Consider the following 22,714-nt stretch of genomic DNA (forward strand, 5'->3'; position numbering starts at 1 on the left):
GGTAGTGCTGCGGCGTTGGTCTGTGACCGATCCTCCTGATTTATCTTCACTTAACGTCTTTTTTGATGTGATCATCTTCAACGAACAAACATTGCATTGTACATGCCATAATTTCTATTGACAGGCATTTCAGCAGAAGTGCAGTCTTTGCAAAGCTTAGAAAACTTTGAACCTTTCAAAATTTCTAAATTTGGAGCGTAATAAAGAACGTCACAAGTACTTTTGAAGTAACAAGCCCGAAGGTGAGACCAATCGATGAACTGACCAGCATCTCCATGGTAGGGGAACAATCGTAGGGCCAGAATTCTCTCTAATAATTTTTGTAGCAGCCATCTTTACGTTGGATCCTAAACCACAGATCTGCATATCCCGTATTGAACACAGCATACACACTAAGGGACAGGAGCGCTTGGAAACTAAAACTGTCGCGAGGCAGTTGCGAGTACAATTGGGTGAATGCCCTCGTGTTCGTACACCCCATGTCCCTCCGTATCCATGCGCGCTATGTTTTCCTTGAAGAATGCCTTCGACCACAACACGTTCTTTTGCGCCACATTATTTGCGAATACACTTTGGACACCTCTAGATGTTTTCGTCCTGTCTTCACAATTGCAATGTTTCCAAATTTAAACCGATAAGCAGTGGGTGCAAATGACGACCTGTCGAGGCTGTAGCTTTGAGTGTCGAGCGTAATGGAAGGTGGCAGGCGGTGAAGAAGCTGTCAACCTCCTAAGTGGGTGTGTGTAGACAGCTATTGGGACGCTGCAGTTGGTGCACGCAAGCGCTCTCTCCAGGGAACAGGCCGTCCGAGGCTCGGTAGTCCGCGGTTAGAAATAGCAAGGGACAGCTCGGTCTATGCGGCTGCTAACGGTCGTTCCTTGGTATGATGCTAGTAACTGCAGTTTCCGAATACCAGGAAGGCCGTCAAGGCAGAACCATGGATAGCATGACTACCACCTAGAGGACGAGTTTTCAAATTGATTTTCTGAGCAGACATGAAGAATGAGCCATGGGAAACAATTTAGATAGAAGCCTTTTGTGGCTTGAAGACACCGGAAATTATTCGGAATACGGACTCGTGAGCAGTAACGTCGCAAAATTAAACAGAAAAACAAAGAACGAAAAAAGACAGACTTCTCTTACGGATGTTCTGCTATTATATTGCATAAATATTGCGGAGCTTATATTTATTTGTTTACTTATTGCTTTTTTTGTCTTTTCAGACGCGAATGTGGAGGCGACGGAACATCAAAACTATTTAATTTATTCAAGAATTGATCACGAAAAAGTGAACACTTATCCTCCCCACAACGAACCATTCTGTAAAACCTCAATTCAATGGTAAGTTTCCAGCTATTCTAAAGACGTTCTGGTCTACTGTTTATTGCAATGAAGCTAAGTCGGAGTATTGACTAAACTTTAAGCTCGAAGACACCTTCGATGCTATATAATCAGCATAGGTAGTGCTGTGACGTCTCTTGTAGCCTCTGGGATGGATGTGTGTTAGCTCGGTCGGTTGAGTAAGTCCTTTCGTACCTCGTGCTGAAATAAGCTGCACGAAAAAATTACCGAAAAACACTATAGTTCTGCATGTTCCCACCTTTTCCGCCTGTCGTTTCACTTCGTGAATATCGGGCGTGGCGTTTAACGTTCTGAAGATAAGATGATTCCCATTGCAAATGTTTCGCATCCTGTGTTCGCTTAAAGACCGAGATGGTCAAATGCTTCGATTCGTCTCCAGTTTTCGCATTAGCTGACGCCACATATTATTAGGTCATTAGTATAGCGCAAATGCACGTCACGTGCAACAGCTGCCTCTACATTTATATCAGGCAAACCTCGCAAACTTTGGCCGGGCTAGATGGTTCCTCATTTTTTTTCATAACAATCACCATTACTACGAATCTAGCGCTTTCAAATCAACAAATAATCTCTGCCCAAACAGGGCGCTTCCATGCACGGTTTCCTTTGAGTTGCATCTTTCTTTATCATAACGATCCAATTTGTTGTGCCCCCTCCCTGAAGATTTTCGTCAAACTTTGTGCAAACAGCCCTAAAGAACGGCACGTGCCTTCCCGTTTTTCTAGATTCAGTAACAATAATAACTAGAAAAACTGTTTAAAAAAGAATAAATCAAGAAAAACGGCTAAACATGACAACTTCGAGCACTCTTATAGAAGCCTACTCATATCATACGGTTCTCTTCTTTTAATATTTCCCTCCCCTTTCCTCTTTCCTCAGTGTAGGGCAGTCCTGGCTAATCAGGCCTGATTAACCTCCCTGCCTTTCATTTATTATTTGCTCTCTCTCTCTCATACTGTAATGTAAAACCCGATAACTTTAGACCCCTTTCTTAGAGGGAACTGTTCGTGTATTTGGGCTTTCTTATGTTTTCTTATGATTTCTTGTAATTGCCACTGGATGCTCTGGATCATACGACATGGAATTGTGACCTAAATAGTAGTGCCAGTGAGCGGAGCCTGCGTACTTCGCAATAAAACAATAAATCACACCATAAAATCTTTACTTTTAGTGTCCACTGACATAATACTCCTATAGTAGCACACCAATTTCTTAATGGCATAGCGCATAATACTAAGCTGATTTCTTTATTCTTGGACAGTGTACGGAACAAACTAACGGGACGACGCGATCATGGAACAGGAACACAATGCTTGTGCTTCCGTTTCTGGACTGTGTTCCTTTCATCCAGGCTAGATTGTGCCCTAAACAGTGCAGAAACACATCGACTCAGTCTAATACATAGCTGTACTCAAGGGCTTCTTTGAGTATCTTAAGGGTCTTATAGTTGTGCTACACTATTCCTGGGTCAGTGGTTATGTGTTGCTTGACGCGTGACCCAGTGACACAAATGGCGCAAAATGCTCAACTTCATTTTCAAGATGCGTCGTACTTTTCTGTGCACATACCCTTCTCATCACCAGCCTTCCTTCCAGAAGCATCGTACCAAAATCCCCTGGTCGTACATTGCCTTTGTCTTTGTGACATCGCTGTATCAACGTTCCCCATTTTATATGCGCTTCGTTCTGAAAGATAGGGGGAATTATTCAAAGAAAGGCTGAGACGTCAAAGCGGACCTTGTGCGATCTAACATGTGATTCTGTGCGGGATAAGGGAACAAGGAGAACAAACGAGGGGATGGAGGATGATGATGATGCCGAAACGAGTGATGCGGTGAATGCTGGTCGTTGACACCGCATTCTTCCCTGCTGAGACTCCTCGCACATTTTATTGCACATCGTCATCAATCCATTTCAAAATTAACCAGGAAGTGAAAGTAAAGTGTTCGCACAGGACATGGCCTTAGACGCATACGAAACCGTATAGAAATGGTGCCGTCAGCCTCCTTGGAAATCTAGACTAATTTGATCTGAACCGTTGTGTTGTCATACACGACGATAAATACATGTGATGCACGTTAGGCTCGCGCGACATACACACACACACACACACACACACATACACACATATATATATATATATATATATATATATATATATATATATATATATATATATATATATATATATATATATATATATATATATATATATATATATATATATATATAGGACGTCGCATACAGGTGTACATCCACCGCACTGCGTCACATCGGCATGGTTTCGCTTAGGCAAATAAAAACGGCTTTTCAATTACAAACATTAGGGGACGGTTTCTCTTTTCATGTTCTTTTCAGCACCCAACGATTATAGATCACGAAATATATTTTTTTCACATTTTCAGTACACGAGTCCTTAGTATAGGAACCAACTTGAGAAGCGATGGCGTCTCGACCTGCCTCGATGTCTCAGGAGTCACAGTCCTAAGCTCAGTACTGTGCTGCGCGGAAATTGTATCGTGGCCCATACTGTTAGAGTAGCGCATCTCGGTTGGTACCAAGGACCCAAAATAACATGATATTGGCTTCTAGCGCGAAGTGAAACACGGACACAGAAAGGAGCAGACAGGACGAGCGCTCGTCCTGTCTGCTCCTTTCTGTGTCCGTGTTTCACTTCGCGCTAGAAGCCAATATCATGTTACCGTACCAACTCGCCCAGCTGTCTATCCTTTTGACCCAAAATAATATTCTCCGGAAATCATGTAACGTTGAGGGTTGCCAGATTGGTTTCCAGATTGCCTGACATGGTGTTTCCATCTCGGCACAGCCGGGAGAAACGCTGCGCTGAATAAACATAGACAATGAATGAGAGTAAGGTCGCGACTTGTGCGCTGCGTACATACATAAGCATGCACAGTGAATCATATCGTGCTTTGCACAATGTGAAAATTAACGCATTTGTGCGATTCGCTTTTAATTGTATCACAGTTAATTGACCGCTCCACTAAAGCTTCGTTTTACAAAGGTTCCAGCATGTGCATTGCATCTGCATAATTCTTCCTTCTCTCGCTCACGCACACACTCCGTTAGAGGGTTACTGACTTTAATTACGATAATAGGGAAATAAGCATGGCTGCAAGAAAACTAGTGCCACCTTAGTTTGTCATTACGGCAAGGAAAGGAATTAAGGACACCGTCCATGCATACTTTCGCTAATAACCAAGTACTCCGAAAAACAAGGCTATAAGACCGGCGAGAGATAAGTTGAAGATAAATTATTCCCGCTGGGTGCTTAGGAGTCTGCCGCAGGTGGCGGATCACTGCGATTGCCCGGGAACGTTTCTTCCACCCACTAGAGCCGGCCAAGAACAAAATACTCTTTCTTTCTCCTCAGTTACGCTGTGTTGTTTCGTGCCCGCTACGCTTCCCATTAGGCTAAGCAGGAGAGGTTCCGGCACCCGAGGCGCTTTCGTAATCAGTGAAGCTTACCGGGACAACCAGAACCGCCAATCCCCGACCACGTAGGAGCGAGCCGGAATTCTAGCCACGACACGACCGCAATACAACGGCGATGCTGCGTTTCGGTAGCGCAAGCATTAAGCTTCGTGGAAGCTCGTAGAGCGCCCGGTTCGCAATAAGAGTTGTGCAGAAGCGGAGGTCTCTGGAATACAGTTTTCTTCTTTGCCAAATTGCAATATCTTATTTACGCACGCTTTCATGAAGACTGGTGCAGTTGAGCGCTGGCCTTCTGGAGCCTTCAGTTTTCTGAGTGTCTGATAAGTAAATAGCGTAAGCGCCCAGATGTAATTCCAGAACGAGCCGTGCCTACACTCTTAGCACGGTACCTTTTATGGTAACCTGTAATCACGAGTAACTTATAAAATAAAGGTTACATGCGAAATATGTTGATGTTTTAATTAAATGTTGTTACGTATATATATATCTATAGGTTACAAGAGTCAAAATTGACGGATTTAAAGGTTAATTCAGCGCAAAGCGCCTGTAACCTTTAGATTTTAACCTCTAAAGAACACTGCAGCGCATCAGTGAGGAGACCTACATCATGGATTGGACGTTTGCTGATAAATGTATCCTAATGTGTTCGTGCTCTGCATTTATGATCTGGTTATTACAAACGTAGGACTTCGGCAGTTCGGGCTGTATTCGGTCTTAATTTCTGTCAGCCAAGCAGTTACATTTTTCACGATTTAAAACCAAAAAATAAATCAAGCATGATCGCACTTGCAAGTTGATCTGCGCGCTGTTCTTTGACGACCCTCCATACTTGGCACACAGCCTTATTTGAAATATCAGCAACGAAGACTGTGTCATCGAATGATGTGGCCTGCACTGCCTGCCGAAACCCAGTGGTCGAACGTGACGGAAGCCCCCTGCTCTCGCACGCATTCTAGCCACCATGAGACAGGCATGGAACATCGGTATTTCAACACGAGAAGCAATAGCGGGCGAGTTTCTTTAGAAAAAATGAATATGTTTTAACAAAATTTATGTACGAGGCGAGGAAGAACAGCAGAAGAAAAGCACACGAACGCGTTGGGTCTTTCAGTAAAAGGTTGTTGAAAACATTGGATGGTTCTATCACATATCAATATAATTCAACTTGTCTACTAAAATGTCCCTGCTCAGAACCTTTCAGTTGTCTGCATACATTTTCTGCCTTTAACCGGGTTCGTTTCATTCCCTGCACTGCCTTGATGCTGTCAACCAAAAATTTCCCATGCTTAATTCAACCATAAGCGCTCAAGATGAGGGGAATAGTTAGTGTGCAAGAAGCGCGTGCCTAAGAAAACTATGCCGACACGCGGTACCAGCTAGGCAGCGTGCGTACTGAAGTATAAACGCGCGGCGAGGGAGCTGGGGATGCGGTACGCGCTACGCGACCGGCGTAACTGCTTTGAAATAAACAACCTACATGTCGGCGAACCATTCTGCATTGCACTTAGGATGTTTTAAAAACTTGTAGCAACTGATTCCACTGCCAACTTTCTTTGGTCATTATAAGCTGTGCCGAAGATTGGCATTGCAACGACCGCAAATTTAAGTTACAGCAGACACGAAACGCGCCAAACGTTCAGTGAAATGAACAGGATGCCTCTACACTCACATACAAGCGAGCGCCGTCCGCTCCGTTGTCTTTTTTAGGAGACATAGACAGATGAAAAGAGCGTTAAATGTGTGAAGCCGCCAACTGAGAAATGAAATCTTTACCACTGTCCAAACACGAAATGCTTCCACCATCACACCAATAACATCACTGGCACCTCTGACATTTATTTCTGTAATTCATTGCTTGTTTTCATTTTTTTTTCATTTTTGCTTGTGCTATAAGTGCCTTTTTCTAACATGGCGGCAGCGAGCAGGCATCAGCCACACCGGAGCGCGGCCATCCACGGTGCTATCATCTCTCCTCCTCGGCCCAATCGAGATAGCTCGAGTTGCACGCTGGGAAGATTTTAAGCAGGAGCGGGAGGCTCGGAGCCGGCGGGAGCGGTTAGCGCGCTGACGTCCTGTCGTTGTTGTCGTTCTGAGACGGCCATTATATTTGACCTTTTTCGATACCATCCGATCACCATTGTGTGCTGCCACCACTTGTAGCCTGCAGTAGTTATTACCGCTTCTACTGGGAACTTGCGCCATCCGCTGCACCCTCATGCCTTTGTGCAGCAGAGACCTTTTCGGTGTGTTGCGCGGTCGCTGCAACGAGCCGGGTTGTGAGTGCAAGCGATACACCATTCTGCGCCTGTCGGAAAGTGACAACCTGGTGAGGTGTGACTATTGTGACCACGTCCCAAATGCACACGGAAAAATATGTGATCTCGGTAAGCAGAACTTTTGCTTTAAATTATTTTTGGGTGGATAGTACGTGAATTCTTTATAGTTCGCAATTCAACATTTGACATGATGCATGCTCTCGCTTCGCGTGTTTCTGAAAAAGGTTATTGTTGATATGTTTGCTTCTTTATGCTCTTCGATTTACATTGAGCTAAATTCGATGTTGTCATGTTGTCATTTTGTGCAAATATTGGATTAGACCTTTCTAAAATATTGAGCTTGTCGGCGGGATGAGTTGTGTCAGGGCAACTAAATGACCTCAACAATACGTTTCTTGTACTGACGCCGTGCTTTGGGCTGATGTACTTGACAGAAATCGTTCAGTATTGCACAACTCGCCTCGTGCACCCTCCGTTAGCCATGCTGTGGTGGTGCGTGACTGCCCGCGCCCTGGCCTGGAGGTAATCTGCGGTGTGTGCAGAGGTCGGGCAAGCCGATGCGGTTCGTGGTTGCATTTCTGCTTTCTTTCGGTGCGAGTAGTGCTGGAGGTCGCGTAATCTCAAAAGTTCGGAGACGCGTTTAAGGGAGCAACAAAACAAACGTTCGCTCCCCTCTGCGTTCTTCAAGTCAACTTGATAGCGATTGTTCGCGGTCGTCAAATGAGATATGTTCATTAATGCCTGTGCTCGCGTGACACCATGGTTATTAGTAAGGTAATGATTACTGTTACGGCAGGTAAAACTACGTACCTTAGTTTGAGTAGTGGTCTAATGCTTTGCTATCGCTATTAGTGCATCGCTTTTTGGGTAAAAATGCGTGTTTTTTTATTTTCTTTTAGTCAAACGGGCCAGTAATTTAACATAAGAATCGGTGGTTAGCATTGACTAACTGCGAAGAATACACAATTCTTTTTTACCGCAACGTCACCCCTTCTCTTACAACTTGCATTCCAATTTCGCACAATGATGTATAATTATATACAGCGTTGTTTCAGAGAATACATGTTGTGTAGCTTTCGCACGAATTTTGCTTATGTACGCGTCTTTTTTTTTTTTGCCTACAGCTCTGCAATGCGCTCTGCATTACTTTGTGAACACTAATGATGTCGTTTCGTTGCGTCTATAATTTCAGAAACGAAAAATGCAGCCGAGGCAAAGGTGCAATGCAATGTGCCAGGCACCGTTGTTCGAGGCCTCAGTGTCACATGAAACTGTGGAAGCTTGCACATCTAGTCTCCTCAGTGCAATATGGTTAGTATAATGTGGAATGTTGGCCAAAGCTTTTTTGATTGCCTAGTGTATCAAATATTTTAAAGCGAAGCTTTCTTTTCCACTTCCTTCGGCTTTTCCACTGCTGCTGCTGTCGCTGACCTGCACGCGGCGTCGGGGAGTGGTTGAGTACGTAATGTACATAATGTACGCAGTGTACGAGAAATTACATTGTACTTGTACATAGTAGGGACGCGGGAGTGACGTCTGTGAGCCCTTTCCAGCAAGAACTGCGCGGGCGTCGCCACAATGCCCTCTGGAGTTCTTTAGTCGTCACAATGTCCTCTGGAACTCCTCGGCCATCGACACAATTACCTCTGGAGCGCTGTAATTGCGCGTTAGCCTGCGGTATAAGCATTGTAGAAGCTGCAGCGCTTTTGTACTCACGTGCAAATTTTCAGAGGGGAGATAGTCAATGGAAAAATAATACAGATAATTTGTAAAGCCAACGCCCTGACCAAACGCATGAATAATAGTTGATATTCGCTCGTGGCGCCTTGCATACATAGTATGATCGTGGAAGAAGGGAAAGACGCCACCAGAAAGCATGCTTCATTTGGGGTCGCGCAAATAAAAGAAAGGTCGCTACTAGACATGGCCACAGTTGCGGAGAAACTGTAAAAATGTTAGTTTAAGAATGAAACGGCACGTTTCTGCTATTTCTGAAAAATGAACACCCTGCAAGTTTGTACATGATGACAACTGATGCAGGCGTGCAGACGCAACGCAGGCGTGCAGACGCAACGCAGGCGTGCAGACGACAACACGCAGCGTCAAGACGACAACACACAAGCGGCTGTCGAGCAAATAAACATTTCAGCCACGATGCCATGCGCCCGTGTGAAGAATGGCAGTGGTAAATTGCTTGCAGCATACGAACAATGGCGCACAAAAATGCCTCGAGCAAACACGCCTCGCTGTTTGGTGTACTACGTAGGCAAACACAAGTGGTGCACGTAAGGTAACATTTAACATCGCATCACGACTGTCGTAAGCCGTCAACATCACCGCCAAATATTGCCACTGAACGCAAACAGCACAGAAAGCTTTGCTTGCATCGATTCCCACAGTGCGTGGGATCTATATATATTCTTTTTCTTTTTTTTTGCTTTAGAGAGGACTGTCCCAGTTGGTGCCTCCATAGAAAATGAATCGGCCTGAATGCCTGTGCAAGAATCACAACCTGGCTGCTCTAAAGGTAAATGCATAGCGCATACAGGAAAGAATTGGTTTTATTGGGTGCTTTGTTTTCACTTGTTTGTTCCAGACTCCGCACCGTAGTCCCATGTGCAAGAGCCCCCACTTGACAGCCCAGTGGTTGCCATGGACAAAGAGATCCGCGATACTGAATGCGGCCAAGGTATGTGATGTGAAATATAATTTACTAGTTCATAAGGAAAACATCTCAAATGTAACGATACTAAATATTACACTGATTTGTAAACTTTTCACATATCGTCCAGAAAGCTCTCTGCATTCACCTTGTGATTAATTTTACTCACATCTGTGTTCCTGTTCAGTACTTATATTGTAGCATTATCATTTGTATTGGTCAGTGGTGCGAGTCGAGCGGAGCATCATTACACGATTTAATGTTATCGCCTTAGATTTTCTTCCCCTGAAATAATACTAAGGATGGAGGCATTGCTCATACTTTATATGCGCTTAAATTGAGGTATGGTAGTATTTTGGTGCTATTTTTTATTCACTACTTCCGTTTAGCTAGACTGCACGATAATTAACACATGAAGGCACAGAATGTAGAGAAGGAGCAAATTAATGAAATTAGATGAAATTGTTAATTTATATTTAACAATTTAATTTAAATGTGATTTATTGCATTTCAAAGTTAATAAAGGTGAGGTAAACAAAAACCGTAAGAGACATCCTGCCGGACGGAAGGTGCACACAGCCAGCTCATGAAGTGTGCGATGCTGCACCAATTTACCTGTTGAAATCTCGTTAATGCGTATCTTGTGGGAACAGGGCATAATTACGCGCTAAACAGTAGTATCCTTTAGTGAGATTTCAGTTGTATATAGTTGAGCAAACAAACGAAAATTGGTATTATACTGATTACTTTCGGTAAAATAACATTTCATTGCTTTTTCCTGCATGCTTTAATGAGAGCTAAAGGTGAGCCAGTTATAATTTTCCTTGATGTAGAATGGTTGGGCTCTTTCGGGTTGAGTTGTGCTCTGCATCTGCAGTACTGCACGTTTTTGATAAATTTTACTTCGTCAGTTCACATTATGCTGTGCATATTTAATGTTTGATAGGCGAATGTTTATAGGCTCTAAGTGTCCTTGTAGGCTCCACTGCCCAGTGGTGATATCCAGATTGCAGCTCCCCACGTCTACACATGCAGCGAGCAAACGTGTGTTTATGCTGGCAGCAGGCAAGAAATAATTTGGGTCTCGAACGGCAGCCTGGAGCTAGCTGTAATTTATTGTATTTTAACCTACTACATCAAGAACCTCGATTATCCATATGCATTTGCACCATTCCTGGCGCTGATGCAGAAACTTGTGCTTCCCAGCAATGTTGTGCCTAGAGGGCTCATAAATAACAGATTGAAGTGTTTCTTTGCTCTTCTGAAGAAAAAGAATGTGATTTGATTCAAAGTCTAGTTAACAATTTTCACCTTGCATTAATGTTCACTTGTTGCCAGGAGGTGGTGAACAGATGCATCATTTTGTGCATTATATACAGTTGCATGCCTTTTTATAACTGTTTTATTGAAATTTACTGAGGTAATACATCCATTCATGCAAGTGGCATTTAGTATTGTGCACAAGTATTTTATTTAGCTGCTCAAAATTCTTAAATTTGTGCAATGTGAATTATGGCGGCCTTTCTTTGTCACTGAGTTATTCTAACTGCTAGCCTCTAGATGATAGCGTAATTGTGCAGTACTCTGCATAGCAGTGCCAAAATGACCTTTTTCAATATTTATTTTAAATAGGTAGTGCATTCAAGAAGTTTGAATCCCATCCTTGACATTGTTAGCTAGACAGTAAAATGTGCATGTAGTAATTTTAATAAAAAATGTTCACGTTTGCATTGTCAAAAGGATCTAAACTGAGAGTTCACTATGCTGTAAGCATCACCACTTCCAGCCTTTTGTCATTTGGCCCACAAGCCAGCACTTCGCACATCTCCTGGTTAAGCTTTGTCTGATGTTTGTAAGAGCAACAAGTTGTCTTTTGATGCCAGTGGTAGTCAATGCTAACACCAAGGAAACGTTGCTCAGGTATAGATAGGCTGCATGCATGCATGGCCTTGTGGTCCAGTCTTCTTTTTTAGGTTCACCTATAGCCAATACTTTGTATATTCTTTGCATCGGCTACATTGCATTGGCAACGTCTTTATTGACCTGCTCTAATGCTGCACATTGATGTGTAAAGCTTTTTTTATGTAGTGTCCAATGAGGATCTGAACACAAGTGTCCAGTTTTTGTTCCTTCAATCACATATACTAATATTTGCCTTGTTTTCTTGCTTCCTGACAGCAGTACAAGTTTTTACATGGACAGTTAACACGAAGTTATTGACGACATGCATGGCTGAAACACGGTGATATGATTTTAAAAATTCCTGTGTTATGATGCAAGTGATAGTATTCTGTTGAATTTTCAGATCTAGTCATGTGCCAGCAAGGCCTGCTGTACTTCTGGTGTATTTTATGTTGTATTTTCAAATAAAGATGTTGCATTCTGAAGTTAACCTTATACTGCCTGTGGAACTGTCAATTTATACTCAGATTATTTATACAAGCTAACGGCGCCTCCTCCTCAGGCGTTCAAATTGTGTTTTGAACTGTATTTTTAAGAACATTACCGTTACATATTTGCTCAAAAGGTGCCGCACGGGGAGTTTCATTTCGTCAGAAATCCCAAGGGATACAGTATAGTAGTATCATGGTAGCCCTTCGTTGGCTGAAATACAACGATTTAAGTGATTTAAATGAAAGTAAACTTTTGACACCACATTCAGTTGAGCGTTCCTTTTTTTTTTCAGAGAATTTCATGTGGGCCCCGCTCTTTACATGGTCCGAGGAGCCGGGTGCGGCCTAGCAACGGGGAGGCGCCACCTTGGGTTTTGTTCCAGAAAGGCCAAATCTCCGCATGGTGCACCGAGTCGGCTGCCGCCAAACAACAGAGGTGCGTCATTTCCTTCTTTTTCGGTTCTCTCTGCTTGCGCATCTTCTTTCTTGCGCGCTTCTTTTCGCGGTCGGATTAAGCAGCCGACAACCATGCCCGGAGAAACGTGAGCCCTCGCGGAGGACGCCACTCGGCCAGTCCTTTTTGGACATTGTCTTTACACGTGGTTGCGCTTCGAAATAGTTCACCTATCCACCTCGTGTAGTTTCCACAGGAAAGGGTGTCCCTGTGTCTCTCTCAGCCTAAGCAAAAAAGAAAAGAAAAAACTGCGTTTTGCTGGCAACTTACGCAAGCCGTAACATCTCTTCGACTGCAATGATATCTAGTCAAAAAATTCTCTAGCTATCACAAAGCACAACAAGGAGGAGTGCGGGAGTACAGATCTCCACTTACGAATGGCATAGCAAGTGACAGACGCATACTGTTTTTGGGTACAATTGTGTAGCTATTAGCAATAAATGAAGCAAATTTTTGCTTTGCTTATGAACAACGGCAAGTGTTCAGGCCCTTTACCCGTGCTGTGTTTTTCTCCTGCGCATGCATTTGCCTTTACTGTGTGGATTGTACCAAGGGTATCATTCAGCATGCAAAAATTAAAAAGTAGAATCAGTGAGTTGAAATTCATTTTTTTTTTCATTTTCGCGCGCTAGATGATACCTTAGGAACATGTCCACCGAGTAAACACAAGCGCATGTACAGGAGGATAAAAACCGCAACAGCGTGAGCCAAAAGTCTGAACACTTGTCGTTGGCAAAGCGAAAATTTGCCTCATTTATTGATTAGCAGCTACAGAACTGTAGCCCCAAAAAATGAGTCTGTCCCTTACAATATAGTATTCAAAAGTAAAGAAATTTCTCTGGCTCCCGCGGTCACCTTTGTAGTACTTTTTGGGGTAGTAGGCTGCATTTTGTCTTAATATTTTTTAGGCCAAACAAGAAATGTTGCGGTATGCGTAAGGTCTAAGTTGCCTGCAAAACGCAATGTTTCTTTTTTTTTTCTTTTTTCTTACTTAGGTTCAGAGAGACACAGCGACACCCTTTGTCCCGAAAACCGCACGAGGTGGACACGTGAACTATTTCGAAGCGCAAGCGCATGTAAAGGCAGCGTCCGGAAAGGACTGGCCGAGGAGCTTCCTCCGCGAAGGCTCACATTTCTCCGCGCCCGCTTGTAGTCTGCTTAATCCGGCCGCGGAAAGAAGCGCGCAAGAAAGAATGGGCGCAAGCAGAAAGAAGCGCGAAAGAAGGAAGAGACGCACCTTTATTGCTAGGCGACAACTGCCTTGGCGGAGCATGCGCAGAGCAACGGGCTTTTATGAAACATACCGCAGAAAGAAGAGCCGCGTCCCCGTTGCTAGGCGACACCGGCTCTATATACGGAGCATGCGCAGCACGGTGTCCATCTGGGACCTTCTGCAAGCCGCTTTGTGTGAACATTTTAATCGTTCAACCGGTATATTGTAAAAGTAACCTTTATATTTAGGCAAAGACACTCAATACTGTATGCCTATACTAGAGGTTAAAGTGTTGTAACCTCTAGTTGAGGTGCACGCTTTCTTACCTTTAATAGAAGTTAAATTTGTAAAGGTTGATTTGTAACTTATAAGTTAAAGGTGCACAAATCTGTGAGAATGTACCCCTTTAGTAAAGGTTACCGTGCTAAGAGTGTAGTTGCTGCACGATATCGATGTTTAGAAAACAAGATTAAGTAACTGCCCTGTGGTTTATTATCATAATTTGTTCCGATTATTTATCATCCCCGTAGGCTTCTCCCTTTCTTATATTTAGCCGCTATTTCCCACATGTGCTTCCTTTTTTACAGCACTTTGCTCATTTAATGGTCTCGCTGCTGCCTGTTTTCGTATATTTTTTTTGCGAGTAGATGGGCTTGCGCTTTCTTTTCTCTAGTCCTTTGATCTACTACTATATATGGTGTCCCAACTATCATGCATCAAGATTTAAAGATATGCAAATGCCACGTAGCTAGACGGAACCAACTAAGGTGATGTCGTTTGCTGTGGCTTAGACATACTCAGACAATCTTTCGCATTCTACCCAATTATATAATTAGTCTGAATTAATTAATAAACTTCCCCAATGGTATAATTACATGAAAAGTGTCAATGAGAAAATCGTTGAACAACATTTCTTCGAGCGTGAAAAAAGACCGCGAACACACGCAAAATTGTCGCGTGACTGTCCACTCGACGCGCTTTGCGTCTATTCGCGGGCTTCTTTCACCCTCGGAAAAACCTTTTTGTGCAGCACGTATTGAGCAACAGAAGGCTCTATCGGTAATTTTATTATATTGCTCTACATTTTTCTCATTTACACTTTAAATCTAATTACAATAGTGGAGAAGTGTATTAATTAATTAAGACTAATTATGTAATTAGGCAGAACGCAACAAAAGCTGACTCGCCATTCCGACCCCGCTAAATTGGATGGCCGGCGAAGCTTTTAGAAAACCACTCAAATGCCGTCAATGGGGATATGAAATGTTTAATTGTACTGCCTAGTCAAAGCACGACACCGCTGTTGAGTATTACGAATTTGCACTCTTCGCCGCTCCTCATATTCACGCTGCTCTTTTAGAGTCTTAACATTGCATGGTCTACTCGCAGTGGTCTTGCAGTGAAGTGAATGAGTTGCTAGTCAAGCATCTCTTTTATATATGAAGTTTGGTGACGTCACTTACTGATTCGTATGCTTCCGTTGCCCCTTTCCCAGCAGGGCAGCTTATGCAACAGTAATCTTCACCGGGAAACACACGCGGGGAGAAGGAACGTGCTTCGCATTGCTCACAGGCGCCCTATAAGCCATCATGTGGTTTTGACGCTTGTTTTGCATTTTTCTTTATTCAAATAAGTACTGAGCTGGTGTGCTGCTGTATGCCTGATTTCAAAGAATATGTGCACTTTCTTTCTGTTCATTTTTTCTTTTTTTTGCTGATCGACACGAGAAATCCCGTCCACCTAGAGGCTAAGAGCTTCGCTGTAAAATAAGGTAGTACGAGTATCTCGAAGCGACAGCAAACAACTTTACTTTGGTTCTGTCTAGATACGTGGCATTTGCATATTTTTAAATCTTGGTGCATGTTAGTTGGGACACCCTTTATGTTAGCGGAAGTACTCGGTGGAAGGTCGGCGCCATCGTAATAGCTGCTAGTTATTGCGTTGTCGAGCTGTGCGTTCTTGGAATGGTGGCTCCTGACAAACGAATATGAAGCACCAGAGGCGTTAAAATTTCACGGTGTCACCGATAGCACAAGCCACCCCATACGTTGAATGAGGTTGACCGCTTGTAGATTCTCGAAGGGACAGCAGTTAATGAGTGGTGCGCAGCTTTATTTTTTCTAAACATTTGGCAAGCCGTATGACGGGAGTTGGTTGGTAATGCGTAGGGGTGCATTACTTTGAATCCATTTAGTGCAACCACTGACTCAGAGCAGCTGGACGATTTTTCTGTTCAGGCACTTTCAATTAATGTTCAGATAAACAAGAAACTGCAAAAGCCACCACAGTGTACCTAAACCTACTCGAGTGAACATTGTAGAGTATTATAATTGATATTACGCAACAAATTCTGGGGTTTCACGTGCCATAAATCCGAAATTATTGACGGACGCCCTACTGAAGTACACCGGATTAATTTTTATCATCCAGAGGTTCGTTAACGCGCACTTAAATCTAAGTACACGATCGTTCTTGAATTTCGTCCTCATCACAATTCGGCCGCCGCGACCGGGGCGGAACCTCCGACCTCGTGCTCAACGGGGCAAGATTCATATTATATGCTTGCCCTTTTGGACCACCCTATGAGCGAGCATCCCTGCAGTAGATTGGGTAGCTGCATTTCTTGCTTTGTTTTCGGTTTGCGGAATGTTAGGGCGCGGGTGTACGCATGTATGAGTTTTATATATGTGTTTAAACGCAATAATCTTTTAGCAGTGATTCAACGCTCGTGTTTGTCTGTTCATCGTCCGTGTTTTTCGTGCGCTCTATGTGTAATAGTTATGCCGTATGCTAAGGCTGTTTTTGAGGGATGCTGATATCAACACAAATCATGAAACATAACGCAGGACACTTAGACGTATTCGAGTGAAGAGAACGAAATGAATAAATTCACCTTGTATTATTGCCTTCACGCCGAACCATCGATCAGCGAGAGGGCATGCTCGTATTCCTGAAGTAAAACGGCCTGCAGCATGGACATCTGCTACGGCTCACCGGCACACATGCTCTACTGTCACCGCCCACAGGCTCCAGGCGATGCTACGCCGCTCCCGGTTTTCGTAATTCAGAATACGCACAAAACGTCCTCCTGGTTCCAACTTTTCTTTCGTCTCTTCTTGAGGCAAGCAGAGCGGAATAAATCCTTAACACTAAGGCAAGGAATACGGGCGCAGAGCTGGCTGTCAGTTTAGTGAAATCGCACAGACATATGCCAGAACACACTCGCAACGATTAAGAAAAGTAACGGCAAAAGGGAAGGCTGAAAGTATATCGCCTATTTGTGCGCATACTCTATCTCTAAGCTTGTTACTTGGTAACGCAAGTAAAATAGGTCGCAAAGTAAAGGTTCATTTATACGCAAAATTTTTTAGTTCTAGCATGAAAGAATAAAAAAAAAATGAAACGTTGTGTAAGTTCATTTCACATTTTCTTCCCGTTGCTCGTGTCAGCTAACGGATGGGATTAACACTGTTTCCTGCTGCCAGTTTTTGCTGAGTGTCCCCTCTTGTTTATTTCTTTCTCTGTGCTTCTGTGCTAGAGGTCTGTGCTCGAATCCTGCTGTCGGTTGATATTAATAATGCTTATTTAATTATTTATTACATAGTACTATGCTTAAAATGACAAATTTACAAAGTCGAAGAGACGTTCAAAGCCAGAAGAACTAAGTTTAGGCAAATACATGTACTTCCCATAATTCCCATGCTGGCTGAACCACCCTGACTGCAGCTCCCGTTAAGCTCCCGTTGACACTAGCGCCAGAGTTCCCTCTAGCAAGTATTGTATGAAACTATGTATTGGGCGGTCTTCTAAGCTTTCCTCTTGCTACGCCAAATGTGAGCGCTTGTCTTACCGGTTTGCTTTGACTGCTTATAAAGGGCGCGGGAGTTTTTAGGCACGGAGGTTGAAAAATGAATGGGAGGGTAGACATAATGGGCAACTGCACTGTAAAAAAAAAGAAAGAAAATTACGCAGAAACTTCTCTGCGAGTTGTCCAAGTACGCGCAAACATTGTGCCGCTTGCTTATCTCTACACAGCCAGGTATCATTATCAACGCTACGAAACTTGACCCAACCAGTATAAACGACAGCAGTGCAGCTAAATGAACTGCTGCGGACGGCGGCGCAAGGTGAATTGATGATGCAAGGGAACTACTGCAGGTGGTGGCGCCAGGTGCGCTGATGAGATTCCGATCATTATAAGCCATTATCGCGCTTTAGCGCCTTATTCATTCGCGTCGAAAGATTATCTACAGATATCAATCATACTCCGGCGGTGGCTGCGTATGGCGCGGCCACGCGTGCCTTATCTTGAAAGCGGTCTGAGATGGGGACAGAATGTACCTTGTGCTTATAGCTTCACGTGCGCTGTGTACTCGCCGCTGAATTCGCGTTGAAGCGAGAGACAGCACGAAGGTCAATTCATTCGTGGCTGAGAGCCCTATCTTGAAAGCGATCGTCTTACGTGACGGAAAGACGGACGGACGGGTGGACGGACAGACAAGTTTCCTCGTTGGGTAGGCATAGAAATGTATGCGCACTAAAAAAAAAAAAAACGATTTAATTTTAGGATAGAGCTATGGTATTTTACCTTGCCCCGTACTAAGTTCTTTAACGTGGCTTGCCTCAAAAATGAAGTATCAACTCGCTCAGCAAATGATACTTTTGTTCTTGGTCCCCTATACTTTGTCGCGCCCATTCCGGGGTCAAGCACTCCATTAGCAGAGGCGCGCGATTTACGCTCTCTGTCATCGCACGAAAGCCCTATAGCTGCGCCCGCACCCGACGTCTGCCACTAACTAGCACTTTGCGCGGGAAGGGAAAGTCACAGAAGTTAGCGCTAGCGAATCGCAATTTCCTCTCTAGCTACATTAGGATTCTGCGCGGGATGGCAGCTGGAAATACACGATGCTACGGCGGAACTTTCACTCGCAGTTGATAACGTGCTGCTTTCTCTCGCCACCACGACTTGCCATTTCCGTCTTCCCTTACGGACACTGCAGAGATATGAAAGTCCGTGCGCCGAGCGGTGAGGTCTGTTTACTGTCCAAGTTCTTCACTACGTGGTGCGCTGTATGTCAGCGCTCATAAATCTCTAGAGTGGCATTTAAAGAACCTGCGTATTGTCACGCGGGACAGATGATAACATGTTGCGATGGGGCTGCAATCTATTCACTGCTTGAATGTAAAGAGACTGGTGGTGGCTGACAAATTTAGGGAAATGTGAGCTAATCGAAGGAAGCACCAGCCATCGCGTGTTTCGAACTGCCCTTATGCTGTCTCAGATTTGTGAGACCACTGAGGTAGGTTTTTAGCACGTACTGTCAGGTGAGAATGACAATTCGAAAGCTAAACGCCTTTTATATTTATCTACCATTTGTACACAATGTATAACTGAATCGCTGCCTAATCGATTGCATTACGTAGTGTTAGCGGCCATCCATGCATTCCAGATTAAATAACAGAACTTCATGCGATGTCACACACAATGAATACTGTGAAAACTGTGAAAGTCTTGCATAATATTTCGACTTTATCAAGTGTAATGCCGAAAAAAAGACATTATAGACTTCGGAGATATGCTGAAAAAAGGAAAGCTTATCATCTGTTCTGTAGTGGCTTATAGGTATATTTCCTCCACAAGTTGCACGTGTATATTTAGCGGTGGATACTTCTCCAACACTATGTGCTGGTTTTAATAGTTCGAAGTATTATTCGTTGCGCTGTTGACCTTTCTCTTTACAATATATGTATAGGGAGTGCCGGAGTTAGTATAGTATTAGTAAGGATAGATCAAAGGAAGAAATTTTTTAATGAACCTGTAGTTACTTCTGGGACGCAATCCGCAGAGTCTGGCATGCTGACCTGATGCGAAATGTGTAGCATGAGTGTGTGTGAAAACACATATCATAATAACGGCCTGTACTATTGCTGGAGATGTTTTGAACACATGTGGCTTTGAACTGAGCGATCAGTGCAGACAGGGTGCTGCTGCATTGAAGCATTTTATGTAATTATGTAGCAAAGGTGCATTTCTTTTCGCTGAGACATCACTAACGACGGTAGGAATTGAAAACGACGGAAAATTGTCGATTATGGATTGCTATATAACTAACTTATTAAAATTTTAATTATTATTACAAGCAGCACGATTCAGAAGCGGAACTTAAGCAATTAAGTGCTGCAGACATGACTAGGGAGGTGTTCAGAGTCTACAATATAACAACAATTCTCAGAATATTGATACCTTAAATCTGCCAAGATATCCATTGGTGCTCGGCACTGTTTCGTTTCACAGTGGGTAAGGAAGGACCATATAATATTTTTTTTCCACAATGATTGCATTAGACTTGCTATATATGTTATGAACATAAGGTTATTAATAATTTAAACGATTGCGCAACATTGTGAGGTGACATTGACAGGATCACACAGTGGTGTTCAACATTGCACATGAACCTTAACGTAAAGAAAGTGGTGCACATGTGTTTAAAAAAGAAGAAAAAGAAACAATTTCAGTCTAATTATAACATTATTGGTACATAACTGTTGACTGTGTCAGAATTTATATATTTGGGAGTGTATTTCACCACTGATTTATCTTGGACACGTAACATTGATTACATCACTGCCAAAGCATCTCGGGTTCTAAGTTTTATGAAAATAAACGCAAAACAATTTCCATCCAAAGGGAAGGCTCTACTCTATCTTCCCAGTGTCCGCTCAATGCTTGAATGTGCCAGCACGGTTTGAGATCCTTGGACACGAGTGAATATAGACAAACTGGAAAGAGTACAGAGCAAGGCTGTATTATCTGTATGCAAAAATTACACATGAAATTTTAGTGTGACAGAGGCCAAACTGTGACAAAGGACTTGCTACTAAAACGACGTTTAATTCATAGAATAAAATTGTTCCATGATATCTTTCATTCTAGAACAGGTGCCAATAACACGAACTACTTACATAAGCTCGACCACGTGTCTATGAGAGTTGATCACGAATTTAAAGTGAAATAAATTTTATGTGAAACTAACGCGTTTTGTAAGTCCTTTTTCCCCAATACAACTCGAAGCTGGAATCGGTTACCAAGTGATATTGTGAAAATAACTTCAAATGCAATGTTTGTACATTCGCTTCATGATGTAATATTACAGACATGAACATATTGTGGTGTTTTATCCTATGCTTCCTGTATTATGTATCTTTCTTCTTTTATGACCCCCCCAGCTGCAATGCCTAGTGAAGGCGCTGTGGGTACTTCGGTAAATAAAATAAATAAATAAATGGATTGCATACATGTGTTTCTGTGTCAGGACTTGTAAAATACCCGCGAAAACTGCTTTTTGAGCGCTTTTGTACTGCTATAGGCTTCGTTATTCTAGAAGTGCTCATTTTCTTACTGCTCGTCGGCGCTGACTAGTAGCCGGCTCTAACATCTACATAGGTTTGATAAAAAAAAGCAAAAAAAAGGGGCAAAGTCCAACATACTTGTAAGTTAGATCCTGGGAAGGCTTTCTGGCTTCATCTTCTCTTGCCTTCACGTTATTCGAACCCCTCATCTTCCCCAATCCTTCTGGCTTCGTGCGTAATGAAGGCTTTTTGCGAAGATAATAAAGGGATAACCGGCGCATTTCGCCGCATGTTTCATCCCACGTGCCTGAGCCTTTTCTATGGAGACTGGTGCTTGCTCACTTGTGCACATTTTTACGGTCAATTCTGTGCTGAAATTCGTCATCCTTTTGAGCATATAGCGTGTAAAAAGAGTTGCTGGAGTGGTGCAAATAAAACTGTTCACACAACGTTGAAGAATGCACGTGCCACGGCATCAAACTGCTTCGGTGTTGTTACAGATCTAAGTCAGCGCGCTCTCTATTACAATCGTAATGCACGCCTTATTTCCTGCACATGTCAAGCTGAAAAGCCTAGAGACCACCAAATGCTGCAAAAATGCACTATTTTCTTCGTAGCATACGTAGGAACACAAAAATTGAGTGGTAGTCTACGTGCTCTTACTACGATCTTACTACGTGCTCCCGTTCGAGCGATGTCACGCACGCAGACACTTTTACGTCAGACCGCTATGTTCGAAGAAGAAATTAACCTTTTTTTTTCTAATCTGGTGCCCATGTCTCGAGCCATTTGCATTGGCGATTGAATTTTCGTAACGTTCCCACGCGTGCGCCTCGAGTGATGATGCTCACGCAAGCGTTCGCGTTGCGCACGAAAAGCAGGTCGAATGAAATGACCTTGGGCCATCCTACCTGCAAACATTTTACCAATGCCTCGCGGCGCAGTTCATTGCTACGTTATCGATTGGCCTAAGCTATCGGATTTTACAGGCATCGCTTAACCGAAGGCAAATGAAGCTTTCAACACTGCGTCTCTACAAAAAGGTGCCCCAGAAGTTTATACATTGCTGCGTTATTTTCTTACGTTAAGGGGGAGGGGGCGGATCAGCCGAAGAAAAAAAAAAGTTTAATAGAAACGTGAAGCTTACCGAATGTGAACACAAACACACTGAAAACGCCTTAAGCTGGTGCTATCGAGCGAATCTGAAAGGGCAGCAGGCGGCGGAGGACGGATATAAATATCTCACGCCGGTCGTAGAGATAATCCGCTGAGCCTATCTTTCTCTCTAGACCTGCGTTTTTTTAATCTTTCTCTTGCCACTGGGCTGAACCGGAGTTTTATCATCTTACTCAGTTTGTAGGCGTTGAGCGTTTTCGTTTCAAATTTTTTAGAAGTGTTTTGTTTTCTTTTTTCATTCATAGGAGAAAGACGTCTTCATCGCAGACACACCAACAACACTGAAGGTCGAGTTGAAGGCCAACGGACAACGGTGATCTTGAAAGTGGATGCTTTTCATCGCGGATTGCCCAAGCACTGCTGCAGCGAATGG

The 22,714-nt window shown here is 43.3% G+C and overlaps 1 long non-coding RNA gene across 1 annotated transcript; it reads left to right on the top strand.

Moving 5' to 3' along the window:
- Positions 1-6,959: 6,959 nt before the first annotated feature.
- LOC135919450 (uncharacterized) lies at positions 6,960-12,120 on the top strand. Its single transcript, XR_011514923.1, has 5 exons — positions 6,960-7,201; positions 8,286-8,404; positions 9,537-9,620; positions 9,690-9,782; positions 11,934-12,120. It is a non-coding gene; the product is annotated as an uncharacterized lncRNA (long non-coding RNA).
- Positions 12,121-22,714: the final 10,594 nt, after the last annotated feature.

This window comes from Dermacentor albipictus, chromosome 5 (genome assembly GCF_038994185.2).
Source record: "Dermacentor albipictus isolate Rhodes 1998 colony chromosome 5, USDA_Dalb.pri_finalv2, whole genome shotgun sequence".
Lineage (NCBI taxonomy): Eukaryota > Metazoa > Arthropoda > Arachnida > Ixodida > Ixodidae > Dermacentor > Dermacentor albipictus.